The following is a 17,761-nucleotide window of genomic DNA, read 5'->3' as shown; positions in this document are numbered from 1 at the left end:
AGTTTTAAAGAACTTTTAAAAGGCTTTTGCTGGCACTTTCACCCATCGCTGTCTTAAATTTGGGTTCTCTCTCAATGATTTGCTCTTTTTTCCCTTGCCTCCTCATAAGTTTCTATTATTTCCCTTATCCCCATTTCTTTGCCTTTTTTTTTTTTTTTGGCTGAACTACCTTTCCAGTTAATCTGTCTTATAGCTGTTATTTTGTTTAAGTAAATTTTAACCATTTTGCAAGGTACTGATCCAATTATTATATACAGGTACAGAGTGTGTGTGTGTGTGTGTGTGTGTGTGTGTGTGTGTATACACAATTACTGTGTATATACCAACACTATATTATGTAAATATATGCATAACATACCTATAGAGTCCATACCCACACACATTGCTTTGAGAAAGGCACTTTGTTCTGGGAATGAGGTTTATAAGCAGTGAGTTTGGGAATCAAACGGAGGCAGATTAACTTCAGGACATTGCTCTAAACCATGATACCATATTACTCTCAGCTGTCTTTCTCACTTTGGATACTGATACACAGCAGACACTTCATGCCAATTCCGGAAAATGTAAGCACTCAAGAATCATTTTGAAATGTGCAGGAAATGCTGCCTGTTCCCTTCTTTATCTGGATCCCTTCCTCACTATGACTTTGCTTTTCCTCACCTAAGGTTACTTTTCTGATACATACTTGGGTACATCCCATTAAAATAAGAGAGTTTTACTTTGTGTAAGGCACCGATAGAACCTCTCTTTCTCCTTATACACCTGAATGTGACTGTCTTCTTTCTCTGTTCCAATTATTTAACCCCAAATACCTTTTACCTTTTTAGATGTCACAAGGATGTGACTGAGCAGTTTCAAGGGCATCCACTTTTGCTTCCTCTTCCTACCTTTGAATCCTGCATCTGCATTGCTGGGTCTCAGGCAAAACAGGAAACCCCTGTTTCCCATTCCAGGATATATTGATGACCAACTTTTCTTATGTTGTGAATTTGAAGGGCAAGGGCAGATAATGAGAAATGGATAGTCAGGGACCTGTGTTCTGAGACCTGGGCCAGAGGACTGACGGAGTGGGAGAAGGATTTCAGTGATTCTGGCAGGCATCACGGATCAGTAAGGGCCAGAGGAGTGGAACATATGGGCACAGGGTGAGAGGCCTGTGACAGGACACAGCCTATCTCCTTCATAGCAGAATGCTAATAGACATTAGATTTTAGTAAACAGAGAACATATCTCTGAGTCAGCATCAAAAGTTCTACAGTCCAGAAGAAGGAATAGTCACAGGATCTAACCTCACCTTCCCTTTTGATATGGGAGCCACAGGGCAGTGAGAACGGGACAGCTTTCATCTGAGGTTAAAGCCAATGTTTCTCTCTCTATGGTCCACACTTACAGTACGGTCCAGTGGATGACTCGGCTACAGGTTTCTGAACTTCTGGCTTTTGAGGGAAAGACTTTCTCACCCTCTATGCTGAAGGTATTCTATGTATTATGAACTCGTTAGTGGCTCTTGTTACCAAGAAATCTTGAAAAGTACAAGGCACTCAGAAGGCCTACATGAATAGTTTGCAGCCACTTAGAGACATCAGAGGGGTTCCTGCCAAGGGTGCATGGACCTTTTTCATCTCACTGTCCTAGAATTACTGGGTCTGTCTCTGGTCATCTTGAAGGAGATGGATCATCCTTCCCTCCCTCTACTCCAGTATCCGGTGCATCTTCCTCAATGGGTTTGCCATGTTGTGTTCATAATGATTGTTCAGTTGATACCAAATCTTGAAAAAAAAATTCCAAAAGAATATTTAATTCTTTTTTGGCCTCAATTGTCAATTGCCCTTTTACACGAATCTGGGGCAGATCTAAGGGGCTTATTAGATCTCATGTTTTATAGGACCACAATCTCTGGATGTAGATCCTCAATGTCCACTTCTTAAATATGTATTCCATCCCACATTCTCTTCCTATGATGTAACTTCAAGACTGCTCCTGTTGAGAGCTCTAGTCCCTTTACTTTGTGTAGTGTTGTGACTGTAGCTGATGTTTTACTCTGTAGCATAATAGCACTTCTCCTGACTCTGTGGGAATCTTCACTGTGGAAAGTTAACTACCATGCTGTGAGCAAGCCCAAGCAGCTACCTGGAGAGGCCATTTGAATATATTTGAGGTAACAGCCCCAACTAAGGAACCCCAGACGTCAGTCAGGATCATCTGCTGGACTAGAAGTAGAGCGTCTGTTGCCATTATTTAATTAGCGATCATGAAAATGACCATTTGGTGGGTAGACAGACTCAATTGACTCACTAGAACCTGGGTTTTCATCAGAATTGGGTTTTGCTTGTTTTGTCTTGTTGTCTTTTTTTCCTTACACTAATATGTTCCCACTATAACATGAGGTGATGATTATGTCTCAGGTCTAGGTTATCAGTGAGAATTCACAATCTGTGTGAATTGTAAGTATAAACACATTTTAAAGCGGACAGTCTGCTCCTCTGTCCATTTTTCCCAGGGTGATGCTGTTTGCTTTATTAAACAGCTACAGAAATCAATGTGGGTTAAACCTTTTGGGTTCTAGTTTGAGCATTGCTAGCAAGTTCTCAGAGAAGCAATAGGCTGCACCATTTGGCCCATGTCTGCAGATGGCTATTTTATCTAGGTGTTTGTAAGTTCACCCTGATGTTCACACAGTGATAAAAATCACTTAATAATGCATTTCTCAGAATGTGTTTTTGTCACCATAGGATGCATGGTTGTTAAATCCCTACTTTTGCCCAAAGATTCAGTGAAAATTTAGGTGTAAATGTTCCCCCTAAAGTGATACGGTGTAGAATTTACTGTATCAATAGGAGGGAGCTCTCACACTTGCAAATGCATTGTACAAAATCCTGTCTGTCCATGATGTGCAAATTGTGTTCCTGCATGAGATCATTCAGCTGGAATCATGCACCCACATATTTCCAGAATTCCATCAATAAATTCACAAAACAGTTGAAAATCATAATGTACATTTTAGGTAATGGGCCATAAGAGATTATTTTAATTGTAAGAAAGTGTACAAAAATATTTTACATTTTACATATTTTTTATTTAACCATAATAAAGTGAGGTGACACTAAAACAGAAAGAAAGCCTGAAAACTATGATTCCTTTGCTTCAACAGTGAAGGGCTCCCTTGTACATGCAGTTCCCAAAAAGTCAGACTTCTTCATCCTGATCATCTGTGGCCAGTGTAAAAGAAAGGCCTGACAGGGAAATTTAAGGAGCCAACTGGGTAACGCCATATGAGGGAATTCTTGGCGACATTCAAAAAGCTCACACTTCCACTGTCAAAATCCAGAAACACACCAAGCCGGCCCAGAGGTTTCTCTACATAGTGAGGAAGCATTGGAGAGCTGGTCAAGAGACGGAAATGATGACCCATCTTCACACATAAAAGAAGAAATATGTCCTCAGATGTAATCATGGTGCCATTCTTCCTTATCTGGGAGTCCTTACAGACGCCCACAGCCCAGTCCCAAGAGTCGTCCACATCCAGCTCCCAGTAGTGTTTCCCAGAGGAGAAGCCCTGGGCTCCCCATGCAGCAAAATAGTCAGGTCTGTCAGAATCCAAAGATCCACCTTTCTGTTCAGGTCTGAACATCCAACTTCTCACATCCTCAAACAGGCTGATATTGTGATTGCTTACTTCATAATTGAAGGAAATTTCCACTGTAGAAAAAAGAGAATGTTCCAGTGAAAAGCAGTTTATACATTCTTAGATTCAGAAAAGAAAGAGACTCTTACTAGAAAACACAGGTCAAGATTAAAAGGCAACTTTTGTCTGGAAAAATATTGGAAATGTTAGGAAATCTGCACAAAAGTACATGGCTAAACTACAATGACCACAACTTCTATAAACTCAAAAATACGAAGCGGAGGATTGCCATGCCTATGTCTAGTCAGCTACTTTTTATAACAACTGAAAAACTGGAAGCTCTTGGACTGCAGCCAAACCTGAGCAGGAGGCTGGGGACAGGAGATGAGGTGGGGAGCCATTCTTGCACCTAAATAAGTTATCACTTTGCCAGAAATATGATCTGCCACTTAAGTAAGCAAATTCATACTTAAAGAGAAAATCTGAATCCATCTTCTGAAAAGTGCAGATTCCTTGCAAGAATTATCGATCTTTCATGCTGGACTTTCATGCACAGACTTCTTTTATCTGCCTGATTGATCATGATCTATCCTGGAGTTCTATCTAAGGGCTCGTCAACCACCAAATCACTTTCCTATTGTTTGCACATCCTCAGATTTGCATTGTTATTTAAGTTACTCATGTATGTTTTGGTTGATTAAAATGCACATGATTAAAATTACAAATGCTATGAAACTTCACCTGAAATGCACTTAAAAATAAACACTGTCACCAAATCACAATCATTAAGAGCGCTTAATTTGAAGTTAAAATGTCCTGAATTAACACAGTTCCGTGTACCTCATGTAATACTTGTATACATGAAATTGTGTCAGAGAATGTTTCTAAGTCCTAAGGAGCCATTCTGCATGTTTTATGTTTTTCTAAGTAATTTGTTATATGGCTGATTTTTATTACATTTTACCAGCTTTTAGTTTAGTCTGTTTGATGATAGTGAAACTATAAATATAAAGGCTTATTCACAGACTATTTTCTTCCAGATGAAAGATCATTACACCAGGAAAGCTGCCCATAGAAACCATACTTGAAGACATTACATGTTGGTCCCAGCAAGAGGGTGACACTCACCTCAGAAGCGGTTGAGCCTGTGCACCAGTCCAGTGATGGGCCCTGCAGTGAACGCTGGATTCACAGGCTGGGGCATGTGCAGCAGCACGGACTCGCTCCTGCAAGGAAGCAGGTGCAGTTGGTTAACCTTTCTGGTGTCTGTGTTTAAGAAATAGATTACAACAGGAAATGCTTCACTCAAACCCACTTCTGATATTGTAATGTAACTCCACAATCCTAGGATGGGTTTGTGGCTCTCTTAGGGAATCTTTCTAAGGATTCACTCCATTTCTAACCTACTGCCACTGAAAATTGCCTCTCTCCCTATCTGCCAAATAGTTTATTTGTCTCTAATTATGATTCTGAATCTTAAAATTAGGCAACTATATCCTAGTAACTTCTGCATGGAACTCTTCAAAACATTACCCCCTGAGTCACTTGGGAAAGTAAGAAAAGATTAGAATCTGGTACAGGGCATAAGTAAACATATTCAACATAACACGGAAACACCAGAGTACACACACATACACACAATCACACTGGCACATTATGTTGTTAACAAATTATGTCTTCACTTTGTTGAAAACAGCTTGATGTTTTTCATAGCATGACTTGTGCTGCTGCTTGCAATGATGGCCAAACACATACCTTGCCACGATGTCTCCCAAACCCTGTAAAGAGAGAGAGAAAAATATACTTATTTAGAAAGTTGTTATTCCAGCTGGGTGTAATGGCTCATATCTGTATTTCCAGCACTTTGGGAGGCCAAGGTGAATGGATCACCTGAGGTCAGGAGTTCCAGACCAGCCTGGCCAACATGGCAAAACCCCATCTCTATTAAAAATACAAAAAAAATTAGCTGGGTGTCATGGTGCATGCCTGTAGTCCCAGCTACTGGGGAGGGTGCGGCAGGAGAATCACTTGAACACAGGAGGCAGAGGTTGCAGTGAGTTGAGACTGGGCCACTGCACTTCAGACTGGGTGACAAAACAACCCTCTGTCTCAAAACAAGGAAACAAACCAACCAACAAGTTGTTATTCTGCCTGTCTAGTCTTTGGGTTTGGAAAACTTTCAAAGTACTACATACTATCACTGCAGCTCTTTTAAAATGTATTCTCATCTCTCACATTTATACCAGTAAGACCTACTGACAGAATCTATTTTTGATAAATTCAGGACCCCTGGATCTGAGTGAGACAGAGAGGTTAAGCAGTGACTGTGCATTGCTGCAGCTGTCTACAATGCGGTCTTTTTCAAGGCTAGTCCCTGAGGACTCAAGTCAAGGGCATTTCAAACCTAGGACTGCCCAAGAAAAAGCAAGAAAAAGCAAGAAGGAAATGTTAGTATCTTCATAATTTCTACATATTATCCAATGGAGACAAAAATATTATTTTCACATGAATTTTTTTTCTTCCAGAGTTTTAATGAAATGAACTGGAGAAGAAAGCTTGAGGTAGAAAATGTTCTGTGGAAATCTGTTTGCACAGCTCCATAAAGCTTTGCTTCCATAATTAGGTTAGGAGTTGTAGTTTATCTCTATAACCAGGTGGGGAATGCCTCCCACCATGAATACAGGAGATGAAGAGGTATGTCTTTGGTACCCAATGAAAGGCAAATGCCATCTAATACAAAGTGTCTCAAGCGACATCCTCAGTTCTTACCTGGAGCAGCTCCACATCTGGTTTATGACACATTTCCATCAGTTCCTGATACATTTCTTTCAAGTGCTTCTTCTTTTGATACATGTTGATGCAGCTTCTCTGGAGTTGTGGAAATATCTCTTGGTGTTCCTTGTACAGTCTCTCTAAATGTTGTTTTTCTTCCTTATGGAGAACTGGATGCAGCTTCCTATACTCAACCCTGATCATCTGCACACGGAGAAGTGCATAGGCCTGGAGGGACATGGATTTTGTAGGTTACATACCCAGGTCTACTTCAACCTCACAGAACCCACAAATTCATCCTGACCTTCCCTTCATTTAATTTTTATTCTTTACAAACACTATGATGAGTTAAAAAGATCTTCCTTAGGGGAGACCAAGACGGTCGAAAGGAAGCTTCTCTGGAGTGCAGCTCCCACCAAGTGGGACACGGAACCAGAGCGATATCTGCACTCTGCCCATCTGACAAAGGGCTAATACCCAGAATCTACAAAGAACTAAAACAGATTTACAGGAAAAAAAACAAGCAAACCCATCCAAAAGTGGGCAAAGGATATGAACAGACACTTTTCAAAAGAAGATATATGTGAGGCCAACAAACATATAAAAAATGCTCATCATCACTGGGCATTAGAGAAATGCAAACCAAAACCCCATTGAGATACCACCTCACACCAGTTAGAATGGCGATCATTAAAAAATCAGGAAACAACAGATGCTGGAGAGGAGAAATAGGAACGCTTTTACACTGTTGGTGGGAGTGTAAATTAGTTCAACCATTGTGGAAGACAGTATGGCAATTCCTCAAGGATCTAGAAACAGAAATTCCATTTGACCCAGCAATCCCATTACTGGGTGTATACACAAAGGACTAGAAATCATTCTATTATAAAGACACATGAACACACCTGTTCATTGCAGCCCTGTGTACAGTAGCAAAGACCTGAAACCAACCCAAATGCCCATTGATGATAGACTGGACAAAGAAAATGTAGCACATATATACCATCGAATACTATGCAGCTATAAAAAATGATGAGTTTGTGTTCTTTGTTGGGACATGGATGAGCCTGGAAACGATGATTCTCAAAAAACTGACACAAGAACAGAAAATCAAACACCATGTGTTCTCACTCATAGGCAGATGTTGAACAATGAGAATGTGGACACAGAGAGGGGAGCATCACACACTGAGGTCCTTTGTGGGGGCTAGGGGAGGGATAGCGGGAGGGAAAGTAGGAGGGATAACGTGGGGAGAAGTGTCAGTTATAGGTGATGGGGAGATGGTGGCAACAAACCACCTTGCCACGAATGTACCTATGCAATAATCTTGCATGATCTGCACATGTACCCCAGAATCTAAAATACAATCAAAAAGACCTTCCTTCAAAATGTTTATAATTCATCAATGCTTGAACACAGGCATAAAAGCCCTTTAGATTTAAATGTTTAAGTATATGTCCTCTCAAATCTGAGATACTGCTAGAAAACAATTAAAATTTATCATCGATTATTAAATTATCATCAACAATATATATATTTGTCACTCAATTATTCTGTGGTCTCAAATCTTTGTACTTCACAGCCTAAACAGTCACTCTTAGTAGAAATGTTGTCAGTATATTATAACCAGGGTCAGAAGCCATCACACAAAAAAGATCTTAGTAAACATTTTAGCCCCCATCTCTGAAACTGACTACCTCTCTTCTTCTGTCTAAAGCCACAGTCTTGCCCCACCATTCTAAGAACATGAATCCCCATTCCCTTGTGTTTCTCCTCCCAATATTGACATAATATTCTCTCACTCCCCCAGTCATTTTTGTCCCTTCTCTCAGCTTTTCATCAGGTTACATTTTCTCCTACTCAAACAGGCATCATGGGCTGGGTCCTTTGCTATCAGATTTCACTAGCACAGGCGTATTTCTTAAATTCCTGTTCCCACCCACTTTTTTCCCTAGGAGCAACATCATATTCACTGCTAAATGCCTTTATTTCTCAATCATATATTATTTAATCAATATTACATAATTCATCTCATACAGAAACCTCTGCCTGAAATACCTATTAATTTTAAGCGTATACTTGCCTCTCAGAATTTATATATGTATATTTTTACTTATCTGTAAAACATTTCCAGAACACCTGAACAATTGTTATATTGAACAATCAGGTTGTTTTCCAGGCTATAAATAAACACATGACAAAATCTGGCATATGAGAATTTCAATGCAAGTTGCTAATATAAATGTTCTCAGCATGCCTGTCTCAAACATGTCCTGAAGACACATGATCTCATACTTACACTCCAGAGGATGCTTGTTTTTTCCTCCTCACTTAGATTTCTCTGATTTTCTTGAATTTTTTCCCATAAAATTCTCATTTGCTTTAAGAGCTTCTCCTGCAAAAGATTTATAAGGGTGAGCAAGAGAAAATCAAATACCGTAGATTCCACACCCTGAGTGAGGTATGCAGGCAAGGGATACAATGTATGAACAGACTGGAGAGAGGAAAATAAAAACAAATATTTTCACTGCTCATCCTCAGTATTTTTCAAATCTGAGGTTTCAGAATGTATAACCGTTTAGGGAACTGGTGAGGGGAGATTTCTTGTAACCTAGCTAATGATCAATGAAACACCCTTCTTCAGAATCCACTATGCTAGGCTCCTGCTTTTGTCATTTGTCCAGTAATATTAAATACATTTCCTAAATGTATTTTCTTTGTTCTTGTAGTCTTGGTAGCTTTTCAATGCCTTTGGCATTCTATTGTAGAGTCAAAGTAATAGTGACATTTACTTAATCACCCTCTTTTTGGGTGCAGGCTCCATGAAGGCAGGTATAGTTGCATATTGAATTCAAAATTTCATCATTGGTACCTCCAAAAGCACCTGGCACTCAGTAAAGAATGGAGTGATCACCATGGTGATTCTCGTCTCCCTTCTCATCTCTAACTCTGCCACCCTCCAGCTGTCAGGTGATCCCAGCACTGTCTCTTACCCGGTGTTCTTCAGCTGCCACTTCAATGGGACAGTGTTTGTGAGCCCCATGCTCCTGAGAGTCAGAGCACAGTGAGCAGAGCAGACTCTTGTCCGTGCCACAGAACATCTTCTTTATTTCCCTATGGGTCGCACATACTTGTTTCTCAGAACTCAGGAATTGCCAGAGACTGGCTTTCCTGGCAATGGTCACTAAATTCCTCAGAAAAATGTTAGGTTTGAAATCCTTTTGGTGTGATGGTTCCCTGCATGCAGGGCAGTTGGCAGGACTTTGGGCTCCTTCCCAGGAAAGGCAGAGACAGGGTCTACAGAAGCTGTGCCCACAGCCTATGGTGACAGGGTCTACCAGGTAGTTCAGGCAGATTACACAGGTGAGTTCCTTCTGGAAGGCCTGTAGGAAGTCTGAGTCCATTTTCCTAAGGGAAGAAAACCACAAGAATTTAATCTTCTACCCTGGAGAGACAAAGATCCAAGCAAAGTTTGAATCAGGTTGTGGTTGAGCAACATCTTTTTTTTTCTAGAGAAGAATAGACTTTCATTTGCAATGACAGAAATAGGAAAAATAGAAAACTAAGGCACTAAGAGCCATCAACCTTTGTAGAAAAATGTGATTGTTCTCCAATCAACACACAACCAGCTTTCCAAACCCACTTTTTTGCATAGAAGAATGTCAGATTTTTTGAGGTGTTAGTGTCCACCAAGTTGCTTGGGCTTCTAGGATTTCATCAAGCTATCAACTCATGGGGTGAGTCTTGAATGGTCTGAAACTCAGTCACACTCTGAATTGCCAGTGACTGGTTTGGAGAAGGGAAGCTAACTAAGCTCTTCTACTCTCATTGTTTGATTTAAACTGTAACAAGGATCCATCAGAGTTGTCCAGAGGGCCTCTGCTTGAAAATGTTAGAGCAGAGCTCATCCTTTGACCAAAATCAGACAAAGCTAGCCTTTACTCTCCAAGGCAAAACAAACAGACCAAGGTAAAGGTACTTCTCCAAGATAGAACAAACAATCATTTCTTAGGCTGTTGCATTCATTCAATCAACAAAAACTTTCTAGCATGTTTGCTATACCTGAACTGTCTGTTAGTTTGGGGATATATTGATAAAATGTAGAAGTGTACGCAGAGGAGAGAAATATTTTCTAAGCTCTTTGGAAGCATTTTCATTGCTCGTTCACACAGTCAGAAAAATACTACGTATCATGCAATAATCATAGGCACTAGAGAGTAAGGCGGTGTTTTAAATGGAAGGAAAAAAAAATAAAAAAGACCAGGCAAGGTAGCTCAAACCTGTAATCCCAGCATTTTTGGAGGCCAAGTCAGGCAGATTTTTTGGGCTCAGGAGTTCTAGACTGGGCGACATGATGGCAAAGCGTCTAGATCAGCCTGTCTCTAAAAACACACACACACGGCTGGGCCTGGTGGCTTACACCTGTAATGCAAGCACTTTGGAGGCCAAGGTGGGTGGATCACCTGAGGTTGGGAGTTCAAGACCAGCCTGACCAACATGGTGAAACCTCGTCTTAAAAAAATAAAAAATACACACACACACACACACACACACACACACACACACACACACACAATATAGATTATATATGTAAAACCCAACATGGCCCATGCCTATAGTCCCAGCTATTTTGGGGGATGAGGCTGAAGAATTGCTTGCGGTAGGAAGTAGAGGCAGTAGTGAGGCTTATTTCCACCACTGTACTCTAGGCTGTGTGTCCCTGTCTAAAACAAAGAAACAAAGAAAGGAAAAATCTAAAATCCTGGTTTCTACACAGTATAAATACAGAAACCCTCTATTTCTGATATTTCTGCATGATTGTCAGTGAGACTTTTCTGCATGAACAGCCATTTCTGGCTTTCTTCAACAGAGGAACTCAGGTTTTTGAAGAGACTTTTACCGTGTTTTAGAAAGAAGTGTTTGCCCAAATCATTCAATGCACACTACCTATGTATAGCCCTACATTGCAACATAGGCACATTATCACTAGTAGAGTAGAATGTAACACATTTATACGCATAGATTACAATACCCCTAACCCATTTACAGAGTCTACAGAGATTAAAGAATTACTAGATATTTGGAAACTACTGCAAAATGCTTGTAATCTATAAAACAACTAAGAAATACATTGAGTAAAAAATTAATCATAACATTAATTTGAAGATCATGCAGCAAGACAGAAGACAACAATGTTTAATTTGTAAATAGGTTAAATTGAGCTTGTAAACCTATGGATTATGTTTAAAATAATTTAGAAAAATAAATGGAACTGTTTTTAAAACTCAGAAAATGACATCATTTCATCTTAAACAAAATCTAAGTTTGCATATAAAGTCCCTAAATTTTGTTCATTTTGGTTTGTAACCTAATAGCAGCTCCTACTCTGGAAAGTGTATACTTACCTCAGAAATGGATCTACGTTCTCACCAAAGCTTGCTGTCTAAAAAGATGAAGTCAGCTCAGGGATCAGGGTCTCACAGTGCAGTGCCGGTAGCTTTTGGAAGTCTCCAAGGCCACGCTGTGGGTTCTGGAGAAGAATGAGCTTGGCTCCTGAAGTGTCCTTTTATACATCTCTGAAGACCACACCCCTTTCCTCTAATTGGATTTCAGGTGGTGTAGGTGGGTGTTAACATAGTTGATTAGGTTTCTTCCAAACAAAAGGTTTTTTTTTTTTTTTAATTGAGTTTCACTGTGTCGCCCAGGCTGGAGTGCAGCGAAGCTGTCGCAGCTCACTGAAACCTCCGCCTCTGGAGTTCAGGCAATTCTCCGGCCTCAGCCTCCCAAATTGCTGGGATTACAGGTGCCCACTGCCAGGCCTGGCTAAGTTTTTTTTGCATTGTTAGTAGCAGGGGGTTTAACCGTGTTGGCTAGATTTATCTGGAATTCCTGTCCTCAAGCGATCTGCCCGCCTTGGTCTACAAAAGTGCTGGGATTGCAGCCTGAGCCACAGCCCCCAGCAATTCATTTTTATCATAATGTAAGAATTTAATCTAAGGACACTCCTGGCCTCCCCACTTCAGAAGGTTTTTTCCTCCTGCTCCTCGTGCTCCAGATGAAGCCTTCCAAGGGCCTCTCAGCAGCCATGGGACATAGGATTCCCTCCTATATTACCTGGCACTGCTCATCCCAGTGTAAGGGGTATAGGGAGAAAGTCTAGAAAGCTCTAGCCAGGTGCAGCGGCAGGCACCTGTAGTCCCGGCTATTGTGGAGGCTGAGGCAGGGGAATCACTTGTGCCTGGGAGATGGAGGTTGCAGTGAGCCGAGATCATTCCACTGCACTACAGCCTGGGTGATGTAGTGAGATTCTGTCTCCAAAAAAACATAAATCAATAAAGAAATATAAAAAATAAAAATTGATGATCAGAAATACACTATACAAAGACATTTATGACAAAATATAAAGTAAGCAGAAAGCATATAAAATTGTAAATAGAATTTGATTACTTTAACAAATATAGAAAAAAATTAAAGGGATTTAATCAATTAGTATAATAATTGTGTTACCTTTAGGGAAATATTGGGAAAATTGTTTCCTTATTGTTTATAATTCTTTCCAATTTTTTTTTGTCGGTAAGAAGTCAATAACGAGAATAACAATTTCAGAAGATTTTAAACATGGCTTATTCCATGAAGCTGATTTTCTTCCTTTAAAAGAAAAATGATATTTTCTCTCCTTGACAAAATGCCTCATCATTAGAAATATGGTTTGTTTAGGACACACAGGTTTTTCTTCCTTGAGTATTCCTATATTTGTTTCATTTTCTCCAAATGATAGTAAAGATCCAGTCTGTTTCTCTATTTGATGTTTACAATTCCTGAAACAACTGAGCAGTGCATTGCACATAATAATTTCTCATTAAGTAGATTAAGCTGAATGTTGAATTCCCAACCAAAACTTTGAAACCAAAGGAAGAACTATGTCTTCATCCTTCTTTTCTTGTATCATTTCTTTCTCCTGAAACAAAGGATACAGGGTGTTAACACAAGATACAGAGAGAGTGTGTGTGTGTGTGTGTGTGTCTGTGTGTGTATGTGCACGTGCTTTACATATGTGTAACCGCGTCAATTTTTGTATTTGTAGCAATGCCTTGTGATTGTCATTCAGAGGCCCATAGCATTTTATTAAAATTAGGTTTCATTTGATTGTGTCATCTGTTTATGAGCTGCTAACAGGGATTCTGTGTTTCATTTACCATATACTATTACAAAATCTGAGTTCATGGTACTAAATTTGTAAATATTGAACATAGCTGAAATTCAAATTATAGGGGATTTAGTTATTTATATTTTTCCTTTGTCAATAGCGTACAACTGAAAGAACAATATGGACCTCCTATTTCATTCTAAAACTAGTACTAATTTAGGCAAGTTACTTACCTCCTGATGTTTTGTTATCTCAACTATGAAATGGGGCTTCTACCCTGCCCGACTTGCAGAATTGCTCTGAAGATGAAAAACCACATATTGTGTAAACATTCAAAACAGTAATTGGCTCATAGAAAGTGGTCAGCTAGTTGTGAATGCTAACTGTTAGTAAAACTAAATTACAAAATGAAAGAGATAAATTAATGAATAACATAATTAACGCTTTCTTAATGTAATGATTGTTTCTCATTGGTTAATTAAGTTGTGCCGGAATTGGTATGTTGAATTCAGTGACTCAGTTTTAATCTACTCAGGGCTTGTTGATACACTTTCAGTTACGTCAAATCACTCTTATTGCAGTAGCCACCCCGTCACTGCTTTTGGAATGTGAGTTCTGTGGAAGTGTTTAAATCATAGTAGGCAGCCAAATATCGCAGAAACACTGAAATAAACACTGTGTTGCATGTTCCTAATAGATTTAGCTTTAAAAATAAGAATATTATTAGTTATCACTTGGTAAATATTTATAGTTTGTCAGGCATCTTACTAAACATTAGTAGCTTATCTTATTTTAATATTAATTCTGTTAGAGTAGATTCCTAGGATGCCTAGGTGAAAAAGTCTTGTCTATATTTGCATATGTGGGGTTATCAGTTATTTATTATTCCGGTGTAAATGACAATCACTATCATTTTTCCCATTGGCACATGCAACTGTTTCTGTGCTTTTGTAAGCCTCAGCAGAATAGTATCTTATAAGACTTAAAAATAGGGTAGCTATATATGCTACTGTTCTTAATTTGCATATGTAGGATCTTAAAATATACATTTCATGCTTGAAAAATACTGACTTGAATCGTACAGGTCTACTTAGGCACATTATTTTTAAAAAATAAATAGAGTCAGCCCTTTCTGTCTGTAGATTTCTCATCAGCAAGTAAAGGTGGATAAAAAATACAGTATTATTCACTGTAATCCCAGGTACTTACGAAATCAAAAAAGGAGGATTGAAATAGATGAAATAGAAAGGCTTCAGCCCAGCAAGAGAACAGAACTAATTTGTGTGTGTGTGTGTGTGTGTGTGTGTGTGTGTATGTGCGTTTGTGAGAAAAACCATCTCACTCTGTCACCCAGGCTAGAGTCAGTGCACAACCCCGGCTCAATGCAACCTCTGCCTCCTGGGCTCAGGCAATCCTCCAACCTAAGACTCCCAAGTAGGTGAGATTACAGATGTGCACCATCATGCCTGCCTAATTTTTGTTTTTTTTCTTTGTGAAGATGGAGTTTCACCATGTTGCCCAGGCTGGTCTTGAACTTTTCAGCTTGACCAGTCAATCCATCCAGGCCTCCCAAAATGCTGGGATTATAGGCATGAGCCACTATTCCAGGTCCCAAAATGTTTTCTCATGGCAACTGCTGTCATGCAGACTTTACCCTCAGAAAAGATAAGACTACCCTCATCCGTTGGATTTCGGCTTACGTGTTACTTCAATTAGGAAGGCTTTCAGGATGACTGTCCCTTCCTTTGTATCGCATACTAGACCATGAGCTCCTTAAAGATTGAGTTTTCTTTAAAAAAATTTTTTTTTAAATTTAATTTTCGGGACTCATGTGCAGAACGTGAAGTTTTGTTACTATTTTGGCTCCAATCCCTACCAGTATGGAGAGTCCATAGTAGACACTCATTTTGTGAGTAACCACAGAAGCGCACATGTGAGACCCTCTGAGACATTCTGTGCTTTGAACAGAAGAGCTGCACTGCACTGTAGGAATCGCACAATGCCTTTGCTATGGGGTTTGGCTGAGCATGCCAACAGACTTTTTGTGATGTCATTGATGGAGAGTTGGACAGTGTTATAGACGTGGGACAAGGTGAATATTATTATTCTATAAAATGCACCAAAACCTGCACAATACTTGAAAGCTTTGTAAACTTTCAATTAATTCTGCCAGCACGCAAGAAGCATTTCCCACAAAATATTGTATGCAGTTCTGTGGCTTAGGAACATACTTTGGCAACATACTTAATGTCACTGATAGGAAAACAGTTTTCAGAGACAGACTGCCTGGGTTCAAACCCTACTTAATTTGAATATAACTATGGACAAATTATTGAAGTTTCCTGTTCTTACATTTATTAATCTTTAAATGAGTATGAAATATTATTTATCTCATGGGGTTGCTGTAAGAATTAAGTAAGCTAGAACACGTAAAGTACTTAGAACAGCTTTTAGTGTATTATTTCTAATTAATAAATGTCTGATATTTTCATTTGATTGACAGTATTTTTTAGTTAGGTAATGAAATACCGCTTTTTCTCTCTTACCTATTCTGCGTGATGACACAGTTGTAGTATAATAGATGGTGACTTTCTCAGCCACTAGCACTAAAGTTTGCAACTATTGTTCATTCTTTTTTATGCATCTCATAAGTGCTTATTGTTTATTTCTGTCTAATACAGGGCATTCTACACAACATAGCGTTGAATTTTTACTGAAAAGTGAGAATACTAGAAAGCCCTTCTTCTCTACACTTCAGTAGATAATATACAACATTTTAAGAAGTGTTTGAAGCAGTTTTCAAAAAACAACATTTCTGGAAGACTCTGCATATATGTATCTATGATTACCTTTTCTTAACTTTTTTGGATCTATCTTTTGAAGCATAATGCTGATCAAATGACACTTCAGAAAACATACTAATTTGCAATGCCATGGACTGATTAAAAAGACAACCACTCCATCTTTTTCCAGGAAATGCTTTCATAAAGTTTATAATTGTTTTAATGTCTGTTAATATGTAAATGGTGACTTTTATTTATATTTTTACTTTTTCAATTTCTAGCAAGGTTTGTTAATTTTAAGTTTATAGAAATGACCTAAATCCCCAAACTTCAGATAATCTATTAATACAAGTATGTGTAAACATTGGTGATTTATTAAATCATGGTAAACAACAACAAAATCTGCTAGTATGGCAACTGTGTTAAAAATATATTTTATACACTATTAAAGATAATTATGCATATAATTATTGTAAATAGCAGCTGGGTGCCTTGGCTAAGGCCTGAAATTCCAGCACTTTGGGAGTTGGAGGCAGCTAGATCACCTGAAGTCAGCAGTTTGAGACCAGCTTGGCCAACATGGTAAAACCACATCTCTACTAAAACTACAAAAATTAGCCAGTCATGATGGCAGACACCTGTAACCCCAGCCACTTGGGAGGCTGAGGCAGGAGAATTGCTTGAATCTGGGAGGCAGAAGTTGCAGTGAGCTGAGATCATGCCATTGCACTCCAGCCTGGGTGACAGAGGGAGAGTCTGTCTCAAAAAAAGGTAATAATAATGATTATTATTATTTTGTAAATAACTATTATATAATTTTAAAAATATGAATACATACATTGCTTTAGATATTTATGTACATATGTGTAAAGTATCTGTTTTAAAATTATTCAAAAAGGTATATGAATTGAAAAAAGATTTTATTTTTATATAAAACAATCATTATGAAATGGTCATAAAATAGTAAAAATAAGAAAAAAGCTTGATACAACTAATTCCACTAAGCATTATATATACAATTATATGAAACACAATTGAGTTCCTCCAATACTTTTTTAAACAAGAGAGTAACACAGTACAGATGTGTTGTGATCCCAGTTAATGTTTTATCTTTGGACATATTCTGATAATGGCTAGGCACTTAAGCAATTATAATTTTAAAACTCACAGTAAGAAATAAAATTTTAACTTTGGGAGGCCCAGGCGGGTGGATCACGAGGTCAAGAGATCGAGATCATCCTGGTCAACATGGTGAAACCCCGTCTCTACTAAAACTACAAAAAATTAGCTGGGCATGGTGGCGTGTGCCTGTAATCCCAGCTACTCAGGAGGCTGAGGCAGGAGAATTGCCTGAACCCAGGAGGTGGAGGTTGCGGTGAGCCGAGATTGCGCCATTGCACTCCATCCAGCGTGGGTAACAAGAGTGAAACTCTG

The 17,761-nt window shown here is 38.9% G+C and overlaps 1 pseudogene; it reads right to left on the bottom strand.

Annotated features, from left to right (window-relative positions):
• Positions 1-3,205: 3,205 nt before the first annotated feature.
• On the bottom strand, positions 3,206-9,900 carry LOC116546183 (annotated as a pseudogene).
• Positions 9,901-17,761: the final 7,861 nt, after the last annotated feature.

The sequence above is a fragment of the Sapajus apella genome, unplaced genomic scaffold, assembly GCF_009761245.1.
Source record: "Sapajus apella isolate SASKATOON/1434 unplaced genomic scaffold, GSC_monkey_1.0 scaffold655, whole genome shotgun sequence".
In the NCBI taxonomy this organism is placed as follows: domain Eukaryota; kingdom Metazoa; phylum Chordata; class Mammalia; order Primates; family Cebidae; genus Sapajus; species Sapajus apella.
Note: the sequence above shows the minus strand (reverse complement) of the source record. Positions and strands in the feature narration are given on the sequence as shown.